At 42.2% G+C, this 12,464-nt stretch overlaps 1 pseudogene; it reads right to left on the bottom strand.

Annotated features, from left to right (window-relative positions):
- Window positions 1-2,897: 2,897 nt before the first annotated feature.
- LOC123391596 lies at window positions 2,898-3,406 on the bottom strand (annotated as a pseudogene).
- Between the last annotated feature and the right edge of the window lie 9,058 nt (window positions 3,407-12,464).

The raw sequence follows: 12,464 nt of genomic DNA, 5'->3' as shown, positions 1-12,464 counted from the left end.
ATATAGATAATTTTTTAACCTATTTACTGTCAAAGTAAGATGTGCAGTACATCAAATTCCATAATAACCTTCTAACCTGAACTTTTTGATACATACACCTGTGTTTTCCTTTTGCATTTCTATTTTTTAAATTTCTTTTTTTTTAATTTTAGTTTAGTTTATTCCTTTTTTAAATTTTTGTTTTCTAATATTCATATAGAGTTAAACTTCAAGGTAATCCCCTTTCCCCAGTCAATGCCACACCTATAGGCAAACCAATTCCTAATCCCCCCTTATCTTAGGAAAGTTGAGTACTTTAACAAAGATATCAAGATACATCCAGGAAAAATCAAAACAACCTTCCTCACCCACACCCAGAATTTACAACCACTCTCCCTTTTCCTCCACCAGTGTTTCTATAATTTTGTGTTTGTCCTGATAGTATATAAATCTTAAATGTGGGGTTCTTTTTGACGAGGTACTTCCTTTATTTGCATATATATATGTATATATATATATATATGTAAATATATATATATTTTTTTCTCTTCTCATATACTTTTATCAGTCTTTTTGTTTGTCTGTGTCTGTTTGTATACTTCATAAATCTTACCTAGGACCCATTTGGGCTAAACCTTTTCTTCTATCTCACTTTTTGTTCCTATCTCTCTCCCTCTCTTTTTTCTTTTCCTTTTCTTTTTCCTCTCATTTGGGTGGGGAACCCTGATTGCTCAGAAGCATTCCAGGATGCACCTTGATTGCACCACAGTCGATACACCCAGATACACCCATTCAGCCATCTATCACCAAAATGACTAGGAGCAGGAATGCCCAACAGAAGAAAAATACAGAGGATGAACCTTCTGCAACAGAGCTAACGGCTATCAACATAGACAATATGTCAGAAAGAGAATTCAGGCTAACAATTATCCAAGCAATAACTAGGTTGGAGAAAGCCATGGGTGACCAAATGGAATTGATTAGGGCTGAAATGAAAACGACCAGAGATCATGATTTCAATATTAGGGAAGAGCTGAAAGCTACCAGGGATGAGCTTCACAATGCTCTCAACGAGTTCCAATCTAATCTAAATTCTCTCAATGGTACAGTAACTGAGACAGAAGATAGAATTAGTGATCTGGAGGACAAACAGATAGAGAGAAAGGATCAGGAAGAAGCCTGGAACAAACAGCTTAGAAGCCACGAAAACAGAATCACGGAAATAAATGATGCCATGAAACGTTCCAACGTCAGAATTATTGGAATCCCTGAAGGGGAGGAGAAAGAAAGAAGTCTAGAAGATATAGTGGAACAAGTTCTTCATGAAAATTTTCCAAATCTCATGAAAGGGAACCAGCGTTTATGTACTAGAGGCCGAAAGGTTTCCCCCCAAGATTAGAGATTCTTCAAAGTCCTTGAAACACCTAAAAGTAAGAATGAAGAATTAGAATTGTAGGCAGAACCTCTTGAAAGCAGCTAGGACAAAGAAGATCCTTACAGAAAGAGGAAAGCCCATCAGAATAACGTCAGACCTGTCCACAGAGACCTGGCAAGCCATAAAGGGCTGGCAAGATATATTCAGTGCACTAAATGAGAAGAACATGCATCCAAGAATACTTTATCCAGAAAGACTGACATTCAAAATGGATGGAGAGATAAAGAGTTTCCAGGATTGGCAAGGCTTAAAAGACTATGCAACCACCAAGCCGATACTGCAGGAAATATTAGGGGGCTTCTTTAAAGGAGGAAAAAGCCCAAGAATCGCATTGAACAGAAATATAGAGACAATCTACAGAAAGAAAGACTTCAAAGGTAACATGATGTCAATAAAAACGTATCTATCAATAATCACCCTCAATGTGAATGGCCTAAATGCGCCCATAAAACGGAACGGGGTTGCAGACTGGATAAAACGACAGGACCCATCCATATGTTGTCTACAAGAGACCCATTTTGAACCTAAAGATACACCTAGACTGAAAGTGAAGGGATGGAGAAGCATCTTTCGTGCCAATGGGCCTCAAAAAAAGGCTGGGGTAGCAATTCTCATATCAGACAAATTAGATTTTAAACTAAAGACTGTAGTCAGAGATCCAGAAGGACACTACATCATTCTGAAATGGACTATCCACCAGGATGATCTAACAATTGTAAATATCTATGCCCCCAATATGGGAGTAGCCAATTACACAAGAAAACTGTTTATCAAGAATAAAGAGTCATATTGATATGAATACACTAATCGTTGGAGATCTTAACAAGCCTCTCTCAGAAATAGACAGATCATCGAAACAGAAAACCAATAAAGAAACAAGAGCATTGAATGACACATTGGACCAGATGGACCTCATAGATATATACAGAACATTGCACCCTAAAACAACAGAATACTCATTCTTCTCAAGTGCACATGGAACCTTCTCAAGAATAGACCACATACTGGGTCACAAATCAGGACTCAACCGATATCAAAAGATTGAGATGATTCCCTGCACATTCTCAGATCACAATGCTTTGAAACTGGAGCTCAATCACAAGTAAAAGTTCCGAAGGAACTCAGAAACCTGGAAGCTAGAGACGACCTTGCTTAAGAATGCTTGGATCAACCAGGAGATCAAGGAAGAACTAAAACAATTCATGGAAACCAATGACAATAAAGACACTTCCATCCAAAACCTATGGGATACAGCAAAGGTGGTCTGAAGGGAGAAATACATAGCCATCCAAGCCTCCCTCAAAAAAATTGAAAAATCCAGAACACAGCAGCTCTCTCTACACCTTAAAGAACTGGAGAATCAACAACAAATCAAACCAACTCCACACATAAGAAGGGAAATAATCAAGATTAGAGTTGAGATCGATGAGGTAGAAACCATAGATACAGTAGAACATATCAATGAAATTAGAAGATTTTTTTAAACATTCTTAGTTTATTAATCCTCTCATGAAAAATCTGCACAATCACCAAAAATAAAGCCACTGCAGCATCTTTACTCCTTCTATTGTCCAATCTCCAGCTCACTTCTTTTTGCCAGCACCAACATTGGCTTTCGCAGTCCCCCTGACTTTTTCATTTTGTTCTTGCGTTCTTTTTGCTGTTTTCTTGAGGTCTTTTTCTTCTCATACAGACCATGTCTTGCAAGTCTATGTTTGGGTTCATTTTTCTTTGCATAATCCAAGGAATCATAAATCATGCCAAAGCCAGTTGTCTTGCCACCACCAAAATGGGTTCTGAATCCAAATACAAATATGACATCTGTTGTGGTCTTGTACATTTTGGCTAGTTTTTCCCGAATTTCTGTCTTAGGTACTGTTGCCTTTCCAGGATGAAGGACATCAATATCCAATTGTTGACGCTGAAGTAGTCGGTTGGTCATGAACTTCCTGGTCCGGATAGTTACTGTGTCGTTCATGATGGCTGCCAAGCTTCAAGCAGCCGGAGAAGAAAAAAGACTAGAAGCTGGTTTTTTGAAAGAATCAATGAGATTGATAAACCATTGGCGACACTAATCCAAAAGAAAACAGAGAAAGCTCAAATATATAATATTATGAATGAAAAGGGAGAGATCACAACGAACACCAAAGAAGTAGAAACAATCATCAGAAGTTATTATCAACAGTTATAGCCAATAAACTTAGCAACCTAGATGAAATGGATGCATTCCTGGAAAACTATAAACTAGCAAAATTGAACCAGGAAAAAATTGACAACCTGAATAGACCAATATCTAGTAACGAGATTGAAGCGGTGGTCAAAACCCTCGCAAAAAAACAAGAGCCCAGGACTTGATGGATTCCCCAGACTTCTACCAAACGTTAAAAGAAGAAATCACACTTATTCTCCGGAAGCTGTTTCAAAAAATTGAAGCAGAAGGAAAACTTCCAGACTCCTTCTATGAAGCCAGCATTACCCTGATCTCCAAACCAGGCAAAGACCCTACCAAAAAGGAGAATTTCAGACCAATATCACTGATTAATATGGATGCTAAGATTCTCAACAAGACCCTAGCAAACAGTATCAAAAAGCACATTAAAAAGATTACCTGATGGGGCGCCTGGTGGCTCAGTGGGTTAAGCCGCTGCCTTCGGCTCAGGTCATGATCTCAGGGTCCTGGGATTGAGTCCCACATCGGGTTCCCTGCTGAGCAGGGAGCCTGCTTCCTCCTCTTTCTCTCTCTCTGCCTGCCTCTCTGCCTACTTGTGATCTCTCTCTGTCAAATAAATAAAATCTTAAAAAAAAAAAAAAAGATTACCCACCATGATCAGGGGGTATTCATCCCTGGGATACAAGGATGGTTCAACATTCGCAAATCAATCAATGTTATAGAACAAATTAATAAGAGAAGTGAGAAGAACCACATGGTCCTCTCAATTGATGCAGAGAAAGCATTTGACAAAGTCCAGCATCTGTTCCTGATTAAAATGCTTCAAAGTGTAGGGATAGAGGGAACATTCCTGAACTTCATCAAATCTATCTATGAAAGACCCACAGCAAATATCATCCTCAATGGGAAAAAGCTTGCGTTCTTCCTGTTGAGATCAGGAACACGACAAGGATGTCCATTCTCACCACTCTTGTTCAACATAGTATTAGAAGTCCTAGCAACAGCAATCGGACAACAAAGGGAAATAAAAAGGTATCCAAATTGGTAATGAAGAAGTCAAACTCTCTCTCTTTGCAGATGACATGATTCTTTATATGGAAAACCCAAAAGACCCCACCCCCAAACTACTAGAACTCATACAGCCATTCAGTAATGTGGCAGGATACAAAGTCAATGTACAGAAATCAGTGGATTTCTTATACACTAACAATGAAAATACAGAAAGGGAAATTAGAGAACTGATTCTATCTACAATAACACCAAGAACCATAAGATACCTGGGAATAAACCTAACCAAAGAGGTAAAGGATCTGTACTCAAGAAAGAAATTGAAGAAGACACAAAAAGATGGAAGACCATTCCATGCTCTTGGATCGGAAGAATAAACATTGTTAAAATGTCTATACTGCCTAGAGCCATCTATACTTTTAATGCTATTCCAATAAAAATTCCACCAGTATTCTTCAAAAAGCTGGAGCAAATAATCCTAAAAGTTGTATGGAATCAGAAGAGACCCCGAATCGCTAAGGAAATGTTGAAAAACAAAAATAAAATGGGGGAGTATCACGTTCCCTGATTTCAAGCTTTACTACAAAGCTGTGATCACCAAGACAGCATGGTACTGGCATAAAAACAGACACATGGACCAGTAGAACAGAGTAGAGAGCCCAGATATGGACCCTCAACTCTATGGTCAAATAATCTTCGACAAAACAGGAAAAAATATACAGTGGAAAAAAGACAGTCTCTTCAATAAATGGTGCTGGGAAAACTGGACAGCTATAAGTAGAAGAATGAAACTTGACCATTCTCTTACACCGTACACATAGATAAACTCAAAATGGATAAAAGACCTCAATGTGAGACAGGAATCCATCCGAATCCTAGAGGAGAACATAGGCAGTAATCTCTTCGATATCAGCCACAACAACTTCTTTCAAGATATGTCTCCAAAGGCAAAGGAAACAAAAGTGAAAATAAACTTTTGGGAATTCAGCAAAATCAAAAGCTTCTGCACAGCAAAGGAAACAGTCAAGAAAACAAAGAGGCAACCCACGGAATGGGAGAAGATATTTGCAAATGACAGTACAGACAAAAGGTTGATATCCAGGATCTATAATGAACTCCTCAAACTCAACACACACAAAACAGATAATCATATCAAAAAATGGGCAGAAGATATGGACATACACTTCTCCAATAAAGACATACATATGGCTATCAGACACATGAAAAAAATGTTTATCATCACTAGCCATCAGGGAGATTCAAATTAAAATTACATTGAGATATCACCTTACACCAGTTAGAATGGCCAAAATTAGCAAGACAGGAAACAACATGTATTGGAGAGGATGTGGAGAAAGGGGAACCCTCTTCCACTGTTGGTGGGAATGCAAGTTGGTGCAGCCTCTTTGGAGAACGGTGTGGAGATTCCTCAAGAAATTAAAAATACAACTTCCCTTTGACCCTGCCATTGCACTCCTGGGTATTTACCCCAAAGATACAGATGTAGTGAAAAGAAGGGCCATCTGTACCCCAATGTTTATAGCAGCAATGGCCACGGTCGCCAAACTGTGGAAAGAACCAAGATACTCTTCAACGGACGAATGGATAAGGAAGATGTGGTCCATATACACTATGGAGTATTATGCCTCCATCAGAAAGGATGAATACCCAACTTTTGTAGCAACATGAACGGGACTGGAAGATATTATGCTGAGTGAAATAAGTCAAGCAGAGAGAGTCAATTATCATATGGTTTCACTTATTTGTGGAGCATAATAAAAAGCATAGAGGACATGGGGAGTTAGAAGTGGGTTGGGGTAAATTGGAAGGGGAGGTGAATCATGAGAGACTATGGACTCTGAAAAACAATCTGAGGGGTTTGAAGTGGCGAGGGGGTGGGAGGTCAAGCTACCAGGTGGTAGGTATTCTAGAGGGCATGGATTGCATGGAGCACTGGCTGTGCTGAAAAAATAATGATACTGTTATGCTGAAAATAAATGAATGAAAAAAATTAAAAAAAAAACATAGACTGCCTTCAGTCCTGGTAATTCAACTTTGGATAGAAAGATTTATGGTGTTCAAATCATCCCATATTAACAGACAAGGTATTACACCTAAAACATCTCTAGAAACGCCACTTATCTCTGTAACCTCACTAGGTGTCAGTGTGGAGCTTACATTATGTAAGCTGGAAAAATGACAAGCTGATTCTCATGCTTCCTCTGTGTGGGATCTCGATGACCCTTATTATTTTAAGTCAACAGGTTCATCATACGCTTTTCTGTCAATGGACTTCTGAACAGCACCCAGACAGTGTGGCACCACCAGGTGTCTGAATGTAGGAGAGGAAGAGTCAGAGGTGACAGGGATAGCGAGAGGAAGGGACAAAGGGGAATTGCATGAAGACAGGTGGGACGTGGCCCAGGAGTGTGGAGGGGGAACCATGGCCCACGGAGGAGGGGCTTTCAGTGTTGGGGCAAGAAAAGGCAGGAATCCCGAGCATCAGAGTTCTCTGAGCCCAGGGCTCCAATCTCCCTCCAGCGGCCATTTCACTGGGGAAGGTGAGTCCCCGTCATTTGGCCTGGAAATGTGGGACCCAGCCTCAGGATCTGTCAGGGAGAGAGGTGGCTTGAGGGAGAGCATGCTGCTCTTTTGCAGGTAGTGTCTAGTGCTTGCCCTGTGGGGAGGTGACCCTGAGCTATCTCTCTCCCTGCCCCTGTCCCTGCTGCATTCCTCCTGTACCAGCAGGGCCTATCTCAATTCCAGAAGCCTGGAACTGACACAGAGGCACAGCTGATGTCAACCCAGAGTATTGATAATAAGGTCCATATTCTCCCTCTGGAGCTATCAATGTGCAGTAGGATGAGGGGTTGCTATCCTCAAGTTCACTGCCCATCCTGACACAGGATGTTAGGTGGATGGCTTCAATCCCTGCAGCCTTCTCCTACAACCAAGCAGAAATGTCATACTTCACCAAGCTTTCTTCTGCCTGTGAAGAGATGGCAATTAGTACTCGAAGGTAACATTGGTTCCTTACCAGACTGATGGAAATGATTTCATCCATCTACCATATCTAAAGCACCTATCATTGAAAATACGATCTAAAGAGACATGCAGTAAATTCACAACACATGGGAAGCTACCTCTAGGTTTGCATTTTGACCCTGTCACCTGTGTGTCCCTGAACCCTTTATTGGCATGGTCAAAATAAACTCTCACGATCAAGATCATGGTGCTAGGTGATGTCTTGTATCAGTGTACTTTCATATATCCTGACCTGACTGGAAATTATTCCTAAGAGGAAGAAGAGGAAAGAAAAATTGTAATTGTGTAGTATGACAATTTTGGTGGGCAAACGCATCTATCTTTACATTTTAAAAAATTTTTTATTTACATATTTGACAGAGATCCCATGTAGGCAGAGGCAGGCAGAGAGAGAGGGGGAAGCAGGCTCCCTGGTGAGCCAAGAACCTGATGCAGGGCTCATTCCCAGGACCCTGAAATCATTTCCTGAACCAAAGGTGGAGGCATCACCCACTGAGCCATCCAGGTGCCCCTGTAACTTTCCATTTTGTATGTCAGTAGTCTTTATTATTGAACGGAGTGGAGCAAGCACTACACATTATGTAGTGACATTGTCAAGTTCGGTTCATTCTTCACTCACACAGAAAGAAGTGATTTGTTTGTGTCTGAGGCGCTGACACAGAGGCCTGCCCTGGTGTACAGAACAGGCTCCCTGGAACCAGAGTCGCCTCAGTGCCTCCCGCTGAGCAGCCCCAGCTTAGAGCATTGCGGGGATTCCCAGGGAAGCAGGCAGAGGGCGCCCAAGCGCCTCAGGCCAGCAGGGGCGCTTTATCTATCTGCACATGCACCACAGCCGACTTAGGGAGCAGAAGGTTCGCCATGGCATCATCTGACGCTGCGTTCCTCACAGTCAGAAGGGTTTCTGCCAACAGCTGAGGACCCAGGGCCCCTCAGAGGGCCAGGGCTGCATTTGCAGCCAGTTCTGATGCTACCCTGGAAAGACCCTTGGGGCTTTGCAGCAGGTTGGTGCCTCCTGTGGTGCGATGCAGAAGCGGCCCTGTTGGCTAAGAGCTGAGGAGGGGTCTCTGGGCGGCTTCCCGAAACCTGCTGGTAGGTAAGCCGCCTCATTGTTACATTTTTGGTGTTGTTCCCACGGTTTGGTCCTCATTTTCCTCGAGGATATTTGAACAAGACCTATTTTACTCAAGGATCCCTGGATGGGGGGTCACGGGAATGCCATACCGGAGATGCCATGGTGGGTTTGTTACAGAAGCAGGCTTGTTTCTTGGGAGAAATCCCGACTCAAGAGGAACAGGAGCAGCATGTAGTAGGGAGCTGAAAACACAGCTTGCTGACTCTCAGGGTGTCTTAGAAGAATGCACTTGGGGCCCACTTGCAGATTACTGCTGCAATCAGAGCCCCAGGTAAAAACAAAGTGCCGTCCAGTTTGTAACCTTCAAGGTTAGAAGTATCAGCAAATGTTGGGTTTCTTGAGAAGGAAGGAAAACTGAATGCAGGCCAAAGAAGCTGTGACTGATCCTTTGGCACATTGGGGAACTTCGGAGAGGTTCACTGTTGTCAGAGACAGGGGGCAATTTGAAAGGCTGTTAAGAACCAGAAGTGCATTGGAGGCATCTGGTGGTACAAATCTTTATGGCTTTTCATGGGGGAGGCCTGTTGAAGGAGGTGGGGGGGCTGGATAGAGAGATGAGAACAGAGTTCTGCTAGCTGGAATAGTGGGACACCCATGTGCAAGATCAAGTCCCTGTCCTCCTGTTGGTTCCCCATTTATTTGGAGTGGTAGTGTGTCAGAACACCCCCTACCAAAACCTCTTCCCTTTGCTGTGACATTCCCCTTATGACTTTGTCCCATCTGATCAAACGAAATAAGTCAGTCAGAGAAAGGTAGGTACTATATGATTTCACTCATTTGTGGAAATTATGATATAAAGCATATGAGCAAAGAGAAATTAAAAAGAGGCACACTACAAAACAGACTCTTAAATAGAGAACAACCTGTTGGTAATGAGAAAGGAGGTGTTGGTGGGGCAGATGGGTTCAACAGACGATGGGGACTGAGTTGTATTCTTGTGATGAATGCCAGGTATTGCATGGAAGTGCTGAATCATGATTATACACCTGAAATGAATACAACAGTGTGTGTAAGTTAATTGTACTATAAATTAAAACTTCAGGAAAGTTTCCTTGGAGGAATTTCAAATCAACAGTCAAGCTCTTTGTATTTAGTGGTTTTGTGTTTCAGTGCCAGCAAACCCTTTTCTAGTTGGCATATCCCATGTTGGTTGAATGTGCATGACAGTTGTAAACTACTCAAGTGAGCCTTGAGGAACAGAGGTTTAAAAGGGAGAAACTCTCACCCACTCCCCTTGTGAAGGTTGTATCTCCTCAAGATTGAAACCAGTGAGCCAGCATCACCTCACTGGGGATGGTGTTAACACAAAGGATTTGAGGAACAGCAAGTACAGAACCAAAGTAAGGAGACAATTCCAAAGCATATGTTGTTTCTAAACCAGGACTCTACATATGATAGGAGCCAGCTAAAAATATATATTGGCACTTGTTTGGACTTAAGGAGAGAGGGTTTCTCCATATGAAGGCCAACTCAGAATCCTGTATGCCTCCTGGAAGTGTCCTCCACGAGTGGCTATGAGCAAAAGAGTGAAATACTGTCAGAGTGCACTGAATGAAATCAGGGAGCGTGTTTGGGGACATAGAGTACACTGAAAAACATGAAGTGTTCATTAGAGACCGTGTTGTAAGACTAGGAATACTTACGGGACATTTCCAAACAGTATTGTTCTTTCAAAAGAACAGTTTAGAACTCTATGTGTTATCAAAAGTGGTCTGCTATGTTGTAAGTTCAGAAACCATGCATTTGGATTGGAATCGGGATCCATTTAATAGTAGAGGTAAAGGAATGACTTTTGAATTCTCAACCATCTAAATGTCTAGAAATGCTCACGAGATCAAAATTAGTGTTTTCTGGGAAGGCCATAATCCAAAGAAGTTTCTTCCTTTTGCAAGAGACTCAGAGATGCAGAAAATGACGTGTTCTTTGCACAGAATATGGAGAAGGAGCAATAGTGAGGAGAGGAATGCAGGCCTGGTCCAGACATGTGGGGAAGGCTGTCTCCCCAGATTATTTGTATTTCAGTTGGTGCAGTATTAACCTTCTTGTGACCAGATGATGTATAGGTCAAGTCAGGCTTTGGTTCTTCCTTTAAAGGTGTCCCGTGGACCCAAGCGTCCATTCCCTGGAGTTTGGGAGTGCAAGGTTTTATTAGCAGTATTGGAGAGAGACTTCTCGGGGGAGGTTGGAGAGAATCTTTGTGGAGATCCTTCCCAACAGAATCTCCAGGTTGCAAGGTGTGGCGGTCAAGGTAAGTGTCCCCTGGGAGTGCACTATGAAAAAGTCTGATCTACTGCAGCGTGGTTAGGTTGAATAGAGGCAACTCGATCTTTGCTTTATTGAAATACATCCCACTGTGGGTCCAGAGAGAGGCAGTGGTCGAATGCACAGTGTCCAGTGACTAACTGCAAGTAGGGACTCTGATTTCCAAAAAGGGGTGGACTTGAGATTTAGGAGGACGGCAATCCCTTTGACCCAGGGAGCTGGAAAATCTCTGTAGATTTTGCCAGATGAGTCCCCAGTATTGTGGTCTTTGTGTGAGACTAACTTTGAAGATAGAGGACAGTAATGTACAAGGAAATTGTAAAACTAGTGAAACATCGCAAATTGGTGGAGAGCCTGCATGATAGAATGGGTTTCCTGGTCACTGTGTATAGTTCAAGAGGGCTTCCCTGAGAGGGGTAATTTTTTTTAACAGGATTTTAAGTCCCCCAGTGAGAAAACATGAAGACAAGATGAAGAACCTATGAAGGGTGGCCGCCCTGGCCTCAGCCCGAGTCAGACTGTTAATGGGAGAGTCAGGGTTGGCCAGGAGCCACCCTAGCTGGAGCCCTGTCACTAGGCCTGTGCATCTTCATCACCACCCTGCCTGCAGCTGTGCACTTCCCCTGGATTTCAGTCCCAGTGTCCAGATTTGCCTGTGTTCCAGATTTCTCAGCCCAAATACCAGCTCTCAATGGGGACTTCAAAGGGCCTCCGCTTTTATTTTAGTCTGTCATAGAGAGAACATATTGGATTCCGAGGTCACTAGAGCAATAGGAGTTGAAGTACATAAAGAACCTACAAGGGCTCCTGGGTGACTCAGTGGGTTAAGCAGCAGAATCTTGATTGCTGCTCAGGTCATGATCTCGAGCTTTTGAGATTGAGCCCCAAGTCGGGCTCGGTGCTGAGTATGGAGCCTATCTGGGATTCTCTCTCTCCCTCACCTCCCCCCCCCCCTCTTCGCTCACAAGTGTCAAGACCACTTCTCATTATGCGGAAGATTGTACTAAGCAAAATTTGTGAATCAGTGATTACAGAAAAGCTGCTCCTGTTTGTTGAACATATTAAAATAGTTGCTTAGCTCCACTGATTCATGCACTTCCCACTTTTTTCTTTTCCTTTGTTGCTTCTTTCTAATTCAGATATCATATTCATAGCCCTTCCTGAGTTTTCCATGCCTTACACATACTTTCAAGGTTCCTTTGTGACTTGTAAAGAAAGCAGACCTTCTGTTGAGCATGCAGCTTTGTGTCCCTTCAGGATTTGTTGTTTACATCTCTGTTAACGTTTCCAACCCATTTGCAATTATCATGCCACCTTGACATCTTACAAAAGAAGTGTAATCTATATGCATCGTATGATTTCATTTAATTATGGTGTATTTGTTTATTTGAGATTTTCTCTTCATGACTAAGGCCTGAGAATATCTCTCAAGT

Source organism: Mustela putorius, unplaced genomic scaffold (assembly GCF_011764305.1).
Source record: "Mustela putorius furo isolate JIRA1106 unplaced genomic scaffold, ASM1176430v1.1 tig00000250_pilon_pilon_pilon, whole genome shotgun sequence".
Lineage (NCBI taxonomy): Eukaryota > Metazoa > Chordata > Mammalia > Carnivora > Mustelidae > Mustela > Mustela putorius.
This window is presented reverse-complemented; position numbering and strand designations above follow the sequence as displayed.